General features: G+C 38.3%; 1 pseudogene; it reads right to left on the reverse strand.

The window, feature by feature from the left end:
• Nucleotides 1–712: 712 nt before the first annotated feature.
• Nucleotides 713–10,400, reverse strand: LOC110632894 (choline monooxygenase, chloroplastic-like; annotated as a pseudogene).
• Nucleotides 10,401–11,611: the final 1,211 nt, after the last annotated feature.

Raw genomic sequence — 11,611 nt, forward strand, 5'->3', positions numbered from 1 at the left:
ACCCTCGTCCCGTGCCCTTGACTCTTTGTCTACATCCAATTGCCTCATTCCCTCCCTATCAACTGTCTAACTGCTCCCTCACCCTCGATCTATTTGTCTCACCTTGTCCCTCACTTACTCTATCTGTCTCACCAACGCTCAGCCTCTCTTACCCTCGCTCTCTACCTCACCCCTGCCTTTTGCTCCTTGTCTCGTTGACATCATCTAGCCTCTCTCTCTCTCTCTCTCAACGATTCCTTTGTCATTTGGTCTGAGTTTCAGTGGTTTGTGATTGTTGGGTTTTGTTCAACTATTGACAAACCTATTTAAACTTTTGTGATTTTTGGGTTCGATTAAAAAAATGATGAATGAAACTGAATTAAACCAATTTAATTCAATTTGATTCAATTATTCTATCTATTTTCATTTCATAAGATTTTGATACAGATCGATTGGGTTTGGTTTGGAACCGAAAAAATCGATTGCACACCCTACTTGCAATTATTTTGATTGTCTTCATCTTATAGTATCAACAATAAAATCGATGTGGAATTCAAATCGCTTGTATAAAACCAAGTACCAAGAACTTGATGTATTTGATATTTCGTGCACAAAGAGTGGGGGGATTGAGTACTTGAAGATCTTGCCTAATCTTGTGAGTGCATGATTGTACTTGATACTGAGTTAACCAAAACCTGAACCCGTGAAACTTGTGATTAAGGCATCAGGACACTCACATTTTAATATTATCCTAAAGCAATTGGTGGAAATGATGCATAGCTTTCGCAAATGTGGGAGCATATCTACCACTACAATATGCTGGAGATTCAAGCCCCCTCTAAACACCTTCACAAGGCGTAATATCCTCTATCTGCAAATCATGTATGAAACCTAAAAGATCTGCAACATAGCCAGTAATTTTACAAGAAAGAACTGTAGTCTATCTGTACCTATACTCTTTCACTATTTTCTAGACTCCTTTCAATGAAAGCTTTGTCATCCTAACGACACATATTAATACAGATATCATTAGAATGGATTCTTGTTAATTACATTCAGTAATTAATAGCACACATGCCAACAAATCAAGAGATAATAACTTTGATCAATAGATAATAACTTTGTCCTTGGCACATGAAAAACAAATATTTAATCCATGCTAGGTTGAACATAGAACATCGGTGAATACTTATTTTTTGACAAATAAAACAAGGGGAAAAATCCCTGAAATGCCCTTCTCTATGAGAAATTATATAATAAAGCGGTTATTCCATGTTAGCATTTGACCTGAAATGGCAACCCAATAGTAGTTAGACATATGCGCAAATGTAGTTACTATTTTTTAATAAAAAAAATTATAATGTGGTTAAAAATTTTTGGGACCCAACCATGTATACATGTAAACCTATCCATGTATACATGCCCATTCATTATTGGGTTGCCATTCCATGTAGGATCCTACATGGAATAACCGCTTCTCTGTATAATTACTTCTTCTCTACATCAGAAGTGACAACAATTTGAGCATGTGTTATTGGTTAAAACCAAAGCAACTACTCAGTTTAGCATCTATGAGAGAGAGAGAGAGAGAGATAGAGAGAGAGAGGTAGTAACAATATTTATAGATCTTAAATATTACATAGTGCAGAATTAGTAAACTTGAGATGATACCTTGTGATAAGCTTCAATAAAGTAGTCAAATATCACTCGGCATTTCATGGGTCCAAGAGGGAGCACAGGGTCAGTGTCGATCCAAGGTCCATATCTGTAAAACCCAGAAATGGTTCAGCATACAAAAAAATGGGAACAATAAATAAACCAGTCATTATTACAACTTCCACCCAATTATGTACCTGTTAATCATGAAATTAGAATAAACGAAAGCATATAAAGCTTTTGATCCAAGCCGACCAAAATCATCTTCACTTCTAGTTGAGCCACCTTCACATCTTTGGATACCAACCTTTTCGTATATCTATCTCAAAAAAAGTAGTAATTTAGGTGGAGGACAACTGCACTTACAAATATATATATATATATATATATATATGATGCTTTTATATAATAAATTGGGTTAATTTCAATAAAAGTCATTTTTGTCACTGAATAAATTTGTATTAGCAAAATTTCTCAAACCTTGATTTTGATTCAATAAGATTGCTTCTACTAAATTTTTGTAGATATTTAGCCAAATTCTTTATGTGATGATAAAATATAATAGCTCTAAGCCTACAAAAATATATTTGAAAATTTTTACTTGGTTATCATGTAAAAAAATGTCGCAAGGTATTTTGCGATCGCCTGGACGAAAGCTCTTCACTGAAGTGGGAAAAGTGAGGAGTCACCACTTTAATTTTGAGGGAAATTAAAGAAAACCATTTGTGAAAATAAATTTAAAAGAAACCACTTCGAAAATAGAGATTCTAGGTTCGGGGTCCGCATACGGGCGGGGAAGGTGTTAGGCACCCCGCCTCGTCCCTCAATGAAGGTAAACAGATTTAATGTTATGTTCTTTCATAAATTAAAAGGGTAATTAGGGGGTTGGGATAGTGATGATGTTAATCCTTTGTGCAAAATAAAGGAATGTTTGATATTTCACTTATTTTGGGTTGCCCAGGAACACAAGTTCGTGAGATGGCCCTTTAGTGAATAAGTGTTTGAGTGAGATTGTCTTGTGTATTGGGGTCATGTCATTTAGTTTGAATTTTGTTAAGAGAGCTCGGGCGGGGAACTTCTCCCGATCTCTAGATATATTTTATTAAGAGTTTTGAGCGGGAGATTTCGGATAAGAACTCTCCTCCGATCTCCCTGTTTTAATTTAAGCGAGAATCAGGTAAGAACTCTCCCCCGATCTCTTAGGGTGTTCGGTTTAAAATTTGATGAAGGATCTCGGATAAGAACTCTCCTCCGATCTCCGCGTTTTTTATTTGAATGAGGATCAGGTAAGAACTCTCCCCCGACCTCTTTGGTTCAAAATTTTAAATGGAGGATCTCGGATAAGAACTCTCCTCCGATCTCCGTGTTTTTATTTGAATGAGGATCGGGTAAGAACTCTCCCCCGACCTCTTAAAGTGTTCGTGACATAAGACCAAACTTTTCACTGATCTCGTATATGACTACCTTGTCCGAACTCTTTGGCTGGCTACATCCGATCTCTCTTGGTTACTAGTCTAGAGTCTTATCTCGATTCCCGCCCTATTATGCTATTTCCTAGACTCGCTTAGTAGCCCGACCTCATGACTTTTCTCCTGATGCCCTATTCATTCTTTGATTATTTTTACTTATTCAAAAGAAACTATCACGTTAGGATATTGCTACCAACATTTTACTAAATTACCTACAAGTTACCCGTAACCGGAACACCCATATTTGAAGGAAATAAATACTAAGTACAAATAAATAACGTGAACTGATGAATGAAAAAAGTAAACTCAAGAGAATAACTATCAGCCTGAAGGATCTACGTGGGATCTTTAATATGATTGGATTTAATGAAAATTTCGAGAATAAAAGCAGAGAAAGTAAAACGCGAGCGTTCAGCAAAATGACAGTCTAGGCACTTACCTGTGTGAGGTCGAGGCTATCAAACTGACTCTGGAGATCACAAGTATTGTAGAGTTGAAAGCTGGTGATACAAGGACCAATGCTTACTTCGAGATTGCAAAAACCAGGTTAAAGTGCAGTTGAGCCGAAGCGACGGAAACCGGGTCAGAATGACATCAAGCTGAGAGAATAATGTGTTAATGTTGGGGTGATGAAGACGAGACTGAACGGAAATGGTGTGGTAGAGTGATGAACAAACTGAAAATGAAGGATTTCAGGGTTCGAAAACTCTATCAATGGAGATACTCGAGAAAACTAGTTTCTGAAGTTTCTCAATTTTTATGCAAGCTTAGAGTGGCAAAGGAGCAAGACTGAATTAAATTTCAGAGCCTTTCCACTATAATCACCACCACCTTTTTGTGTCCTCTCTTTTACAGTATTGAATGCAGGTATTTATAGGGAACGGGTGTTCCTAATGAAGGGTCAGGATCTCTTCTGGGGAGATGGAATGTTTGGATTTAAAAGGACATAATCTGATGTCTGAGAATTGAAGAGAATCAAAATGGACGGTTGAGATCCTATTCAGAATATCTATCCTTTCTCTTTTTTAATCCAACGGCTCAGGGTCTTTCCTATTAAGACGGATCCGAAGGTCGGGAAAAAAAGGTGCCGGTCCTGTTGTCTACTTTTTGATCCAAGGGCTCCGGGTTTGTCCTTACATGTAAGATCAACGGTGGAGATTGAGATGTACAGGACTGCCATTACTGTCTTGGCGTCTGTCAGCAATGTAGGCGATTCTGCAAATGAGGCGTGCGGTGAAGATTTGATCACGCCTGCAACGCTTTAACTACCTCAGCCCTGATTATGAAAAAAGTTATTGGAAGTCTTTTGTCCTCTTGTTGCTTTCCGATCTCTATTCCTTCCGATCTCTCTGTTATGACTCTTTTCCGATCTCTCTCACATCGGGTCCCTCATCACTTCCCGATTTGAGATCGCCCAAACGATGAAATTTGATCTTTGAAAGTTCTCTCAATGGTGTAATCCGATCTCCTGGGATCGCCCAAATGATGTAATCTGATCTTTTGGAAATGAAATGAAATTTTATTTGAAGGTCATTATTTAATTATTGCATTGGTTAATTTTCCGATCTCTGATGTGCATATCCGATCTGGTCCCTAACTAAATCGTCCTTAGCCGATCTGTGACTCTGAACATTTGCCCTAATCCGACAGCCTTAGCTAACCGATCTCATTTTATTTTATTTATTGTGTTTCTGAAATCTTCCCGCGATGTGTCAGGAAAGCGGGCGGATTCCGCTAACCAATGTGTTGCTTGGGACTCTGTGAGCATTGAATGCTCAAACGGGTATAAATAGGGGGAGGGTCCATCAGTTGCTCGTCTATGTCATTTTCAGCACTCTGCTAGCAACTTCAATTTTCTCTCGTTTCTTCAAGTTTTTCCGACACCGAGCACATTCCAGTAAGGGTTTTAATCCTTCTCTTAGTTAAACTTCTTTTATTTCTTTGAAAATGAGTGGCGCCGAGGGTCAGAGAGCGGCGAGCCCCCCTTCCGTCCATATCTCTTGGACGTTGGATGAAGTTGAGGTGGTCAGGCCAAGTGGGCGACCTGAGCCTCCTACGACCTCTGCTTCAGCCCACGGTCAAGCGGCACAATCAAGACGGACACCTTCCTCTGGGAGAGAAAATCTTCCCGTGGACGAGTTGCCGTCAGTCCTCCAAGAAACCGATCTGCAACTCATTAGTCAAGAGTACAACCTTCGGACCGACTCGTACGAGCTTATCAGATGCCATGGCGACCTCCAAGCCAATCACTTCTTTGAAGAAAATGATGCGATCATGGTGTATGAAGAGCAATTAAAGGCCGAGCTACGGTCTCCCCTTCACGACTTCTTCAAGGACGTTCTGAAGTTCCACCACGTATGTATAGCCTAAGTACATCCGAACTCATGGCGAGTTCTGGTGGCTTTTAGAGGCTTATGCCGGACCAAAAAGCTCGAGCCTACAGCGAAGGTTTTTGCTGAGCTACATAGGCTTACTTGTCGAAAGGACGACGAGTATTAGTTCTTCCAAACCAAACCGCATTGTGGGCTTTTTACCAATCTCCCCTCTTCACTGAAGAATTGGAAGAATCGCTTCTTTATGTTGAGCAGCAAGATTCCGAACGGTTTTGAAGGTTTCCCACGTAGCTGGCAATATCTGGGCCCATCAATTCCAAAGAAGGTCGCCCTGAGTAGGGAGGAGGGTGCCATGGTAATGGAATTGAAGGATCAGGCGGCCACTCACAAGTATTCGTGCTTATACGCTGTTATGGCCGAACTGAGATGGTGGCTAATGCGGATGATCGCCAATGAAGACTATGAACTGTAGCTCTCTGACCTCGGACCCGGGACTAGTATAACCTAAATCTTTAGTCTCATGATTTAGGTAATCTTACTAACTATTTTTCTGTGCAGAAATGTTTGGAGGCGAAGGCGCAAAGGAGAGCCGCAAGCGGAAAAGAGAGGTCTCCCGGAAGATACGAGAAATGAAGATCGTCGCGGTATCACGGACGCCAAGACGGGATTCGGGAGAAGTGCCCGGAGACTCGTCCCGACCTTTGGGACAACCGGTCCCAGAAGTAGAGGTAGCTCCTCCCCCTCGACAAGAAGAGCCACCACCTCCACCTGTTCCTTCAAGTGTGGAAGGGGGGTCTTCCTAACCTGCTGTGAGGACCCTTTCTCGTGGTGCCCAAGTCCTCATTCATTCTCTGGAGAAGAGCCGATCTGTTCGGGAGAATCTGGGCTTGGCCAAAGTTCTGAGTGCTACCATATGCCTCCAGGAGGACCGGAACAGGCTGACCTCGGGTAGTATTGACGATCTCCTGGCTCAGACGATGAGTTTGAGCGTAGAGAGCCTGGTGAATCAGCACATAATCATGGAAAAGACTCATCTTCTGAGGCAGGAGATTCTGAAAGCGGTCCAGGACGCAGCTTCCACCCAAGCCCAACTTTCATCTGCCCAAGACTATATTGCTAAAATCGAAGGTCGGATGAAATCCTATAAGGATAAGCTAGCCGAACAAGCTCGTGAACTTGGGGAAGCTCGGTTGCTCCGAACTGCCAACGTCACTCGCCTTACTGAGGAGCTCAAAGCGAAGGAAGAAGAGGCTGTAACGAGGGAAGCTGGTGCTTATGTGAATGCACACAGCGATCTTCTGGCCGAGCTCGAGAGGCGTTATCCTGGGGAAGACTTCTCCTGGATGGTGTATCTTGCTCCTTGAGACGAAGAGGGGAGCGAGGAGGAAATCGAGAGAGAGAGAGAGAATGAGCGAAATGTTAATGTAGAACAGGCTGGAACAGGCTGGAGGTGACCCTCCAGTCGAATGACTTGTACTTTTATTTTGAGATGAAATGAAATACCTTTTGTTCAATTTCTTGATGAGATTGGAAAGTATCCAAATTGTATGAGTGCTTGATTGTTTGAATATATTAGAACATCAAACTTAAAAGCGATTATTAATCTAAGTATAAGAGGTCGGAACTACATTGTAACCATGAGATCGGCCCAAGTCGAGACCAAACACCGGGTAGAACTTTAAATCATTAAAATTGGAAACTTGATTTGAATTCTTAAGATCGGAATCACCATTAAGTCAGATTGAAACCTTAACTTTATTAAATGATTTTCCACAACATTTGTAAAGGAGAGATCAGAAATAAGACTGGATGACATGGAGACCTGATATTGGTTTGATCTCCTTTGACGAGAGATCGGAAATGAGATTAGATGGCATGGAGACCTGATATTGGTTTGATCTACTTTGACGAGAGATAGGAAATGCAATCGACTACATGCGGGATCGGTTTATTTCCTGGTCGAGTCACTTGTAATCGAAGTATGTCGGTTGAGGATCGATTTTCAAAGTTCATTGACTTCGGTGATCGGCCAAAATATGGTGTCGACAAAAAATATTATTTATATTTTATCAAAATCTAGCACTGATGAATTTATCAAATCAAATTAAATTTGGGTGATCTGTATCATACAAATTGAAATTCAGTGACAATGTTGAAATTGGAGATAAGTTGAATGACCATGAGTGAAAGTCATGGCAGTCTTCTAGATCTATCATAATCAAATGCTACAATTGATATAACAAAAACAAAATGTTCAAGAATGACAAGGAAGCACGAGATGCGTACTATGGTGGAGTAAGAATCAAGCTTCAAACCAGATGCCAAAGCTTTATGTGCACATGGGACATGGTAGCCACCATCTAAGTGGTTGTCGCAAAACACCTGAAAGAGGAAGGGGAATCAGCAGTCCATGAAATTAAATTATACAGTGCAATTAATGGATATTAATTTCAGTGTCTTAAGTCTACTGTAGAGTTAGCTCATTGCCACGGACAAGGAATAGATGAATTAATTCACTGCAAGAAAACATAAAGGAACTAGAAGGGCCCACATTTACCTTGCATAAAGGGTTTCCTGTCTAAAATTATTTTTATTAAAATCAGATGCTGAAATTCAGTACACTTATATTTAAGCATCTTACCTTCCAGTTACATTCAATATCGTATACACGTCTACAAACATAACTCAAAGGAGAATCAACTCCATTGGTTTCCAGTGTATCAGAACAGCTACCAAGCCATTCATTTTCCACCATATTGCCATCAACTTCCTGATGAGGTGAATTCACTTTGACCACACTGAGAAGAACTAATGGCCGTTAAGTAGCTACATTTAGTGGAGTGAGCCCAAACTCCTATGCTCCAAGGCAAGAGAAATTAACTAAATTATCCAATGATTCTAAAATTGCCATACATTAATGGAAATTGATTACTACTATAGCATTTTGGCATACAATTACATTGAAATTTTGCATCCCTGTTATTCTTGTTGCTTTAAGAAGTGCTCCATCTAAACCATAAGTCCAAGCCTGCATAAAAAGAATGGATACACATTAAAACCCTGAAATAGCTTATTATAAGAATAGTAATGCTAAACTTCAGTATATTTATATGCAAAGTGAACTCAATTCCTTCAGTTATGAAGTTATGGTTTAAGGGGGTGGGGTTGGGGAATGAAATGAAAAGAACACGAGATGTTGCCCATGGTAACTTCTTAAATTCTAGAGACATGAAAGGTTGTAAACAGTCATATACCATGTGCTAGACTGCTAGTGAATAATGTAAAGCTTGGCTGGAGGAAAAGAAAATGTATGATAGAAAATGGACCAAGAAAAAAACCAAATACCACAGTAGCACAGCCTAACATTGCTCCCACCAGTTAGATGATGTAGCAGTTGAGGTTAGAATTCATCAATCCAAGTCAACTACATAAGCAACATTAGAAAATTTAGCAACTAAACAGTGTTCTAAAAGTTGTTCCTAATCTAAGATGAGCCATGATGTTTTGTCAATGATCATATATATATATATATATATATATATATATATTTTTTTTTTTTTTTTTTTCCTTTCCCCTAGTATAATTGGAAAAATGGAAGGAGCAAGACATATGACATGTCGCAAGCCTTTTCCACCGAATGCATCTCTCCATAATATGAGGTCTTGTAACCCATGTATCCTGATCGTTAAACTTTGAACATCATTTACCTATGATATGAATTTGCCATATACTCATTATTAACAACATGGTGAATCACAAAGTATTATTGCAAGATATATATATATACACACACACACACACACACACACACACATATATATATTAAGCTGAACCTATACTATTCTTTGTCTACAATCAAGATTAAAAAAATTGCAAGAAAAGGGGCTGAGCGAATTCCACAATGTTTGCATGAAGCAGCACAAGTAAACTCCAATGGTAAGGGCATGCAAAGCAAGGCTTTTTCCCACTTCCTCATGCAAGAAGAGAGCCATGATGGCGGCACACATTGTAAAAAGCATGAACCTTGCCATCATCATCTCTACACACAAGAAATTATACATTTCCAATTCTGCCAAAGCAGATCCTCTATTAGGTTCTAAGAAAAAAGGGGACAAAGATATGTTGAAATGCATACAAATGGAAGTCATATTCAAGCTTTTCCCTTTCTTCTTCTAAGAACCGAATGGAGCCCGAATGATTAGCAACATTCAAATGTAAGCATACTGAAAGAAACCAAGAAAAATAAAAAAATAAAAAGAACTAATTTTTCTACCTATATAAAAGCACCTTTCAGTGAAAAAGTCACGAGGATCCTTTATCTGTTCAGTGTATCCTGAAATTCAATATACAACCCAAAAATTGGTAACTAAGATTCTACTTCCCCTGTGTTATGATATGTTTAATGCATGCTAATCGCTAGGAGTTGAAGACTCTATGCATAATGAAAATACAAGGCAAACCCAATTAAGATTTGAATTGAATTTAGTCTTAAATTGCCTTATTTGATAAAATCATAACAAATTATCAAATTCCTTGTGTTATTACATGTTCTAAGCAACTAGAGACTCTTTTCCAAAAAAAAAAAAAGGAACTAACCAACAGCCTGCCATCCTCCATAGAAGACACGATGGAGCTCATAATCGTAAAATGAAGGGTCGGTGTACCAGGAGCTGGGTGGAGTCACGGCTTTCTCTATAGGGATACGAGGGTCAAATTCATCGACGAGTTTCTGACAATGAGTATGGAGAGAGCTTGGATTGTGAAGAACACAGCATAAGACCTTGAAGGGCCGATTTTGAGCGAGAATTGGACTATGAGTTTTAGGTTGAAGCCTGCGACTGGTGATGAGCTTCAAAAGGATCACTGCAGTGGCGATGGCCATTGTCTTCGCTACGACGGTTGCTTCAAAGTGAACGACATCGACATTCCAGTGTTCTCTTGTGTCCTTCAGTTCTGGTTTTGGCGTTCCTCTGCCTGCCAAAGAATATCTTTTTTTTTTTAAATCGATGATGCCACCCATTTACAATTTTTTTCTAATTTTTTTATTTAATTAAAATTTAAATTTTAATATTTTTTCCCACCCATGAATCATCCAAATAGAGTATTAAACCGGATAAATTTTAGGAGAGGATGGAAAATAAAAAAGTAAAATATTTTTTATTTTTTATTTTTTTTCTTGAATAAGTGAAAAATAAAATAGAAAAAGTAAAAAAGTTGAGACCAAAGCCCTTTTTTTTTCTTATTTTTTCTTTAATTTAAAAAAAATAATTAAAAAATTATTTTTCTTCCCCTATTTATTTTCTTTTTATTATTTAAATAATGAAAAAATCTTTTTAAAATTTTTTTTCTACTTATTTTTTCTCATCTTCCTTTTTTACCTATCCAAACATGGTGTTAGAGTCTAAGTGTGACGCCCCTTACCCGTCTATTATATAGCCGAGTAAGAAGTGCCACATTCGGTGCTGGAGCACCCTATCTTGTCTTGTCATGTCTATTGTAAATTTTTAATGTTATTTAAATTAGGTAATTTATGTGTAGAAATTTTTTTTTTTTTATATTATTTCTGTGGAGACCCGGACAGATCCTTCTCTGTTTTATTAGCATCTGTCGGGTTCCACTATCACCTGTTAACATATTCATAGTCATCTCACATATTTTCATATCATATTCTCTTTTATCATATCATTCACAACTGTTTATGAGATCTCAAAATGAAGTGTCATCTATTACATTCATATGGAAATTCATAGATAATAAATTATAAGTTTTCATTTCAAGTCCAAAATGAAATACATCATAAACTAGTAATTACATCATGACTAAACATAATGAACCAAAATACTAGTCTATACATGGGCCCTACCAAAATACAAAAGACCGGGTGCTGCTGCTGCGGCTGATCTCCAGTACTTACGCGATGGAAAACCAATGCGCTAAGCATAACGCTTAGTGGTGCATAATTTATAATAACAATAATTTAATATTTGAAATAATATCTACAACTCATAATTTATGGGTCTTTTATATTTTTGTTACTCTTTGGAACAATTAACATTATCGGGATCTTTTATGATTACTTATTGTATTTTAAGTCTTAATTAATTTTTTTTTTTATCAGTGCCCAAGAAACCTATAACAATTTATAAAGGCTGGATGTACGGGTGTATACTGGTT

The sequence above is a fragment of the Hevea brasiliensis genome, chromosome 13 (genome assembly GCF_030052815.1).
Source record: "Hevea brasiliensis isolate MT/VB/25A 57/8 chromosome 13, ASM3005281v1, whole genome shotgun sequence".
Lineage (NCBI taxonomy): Eukaryota > Viridiplantae > Streptophyta > Magnoliopsida > Malpighiales > Euphorbiaceae > Hevea > Hevea brasiliensis.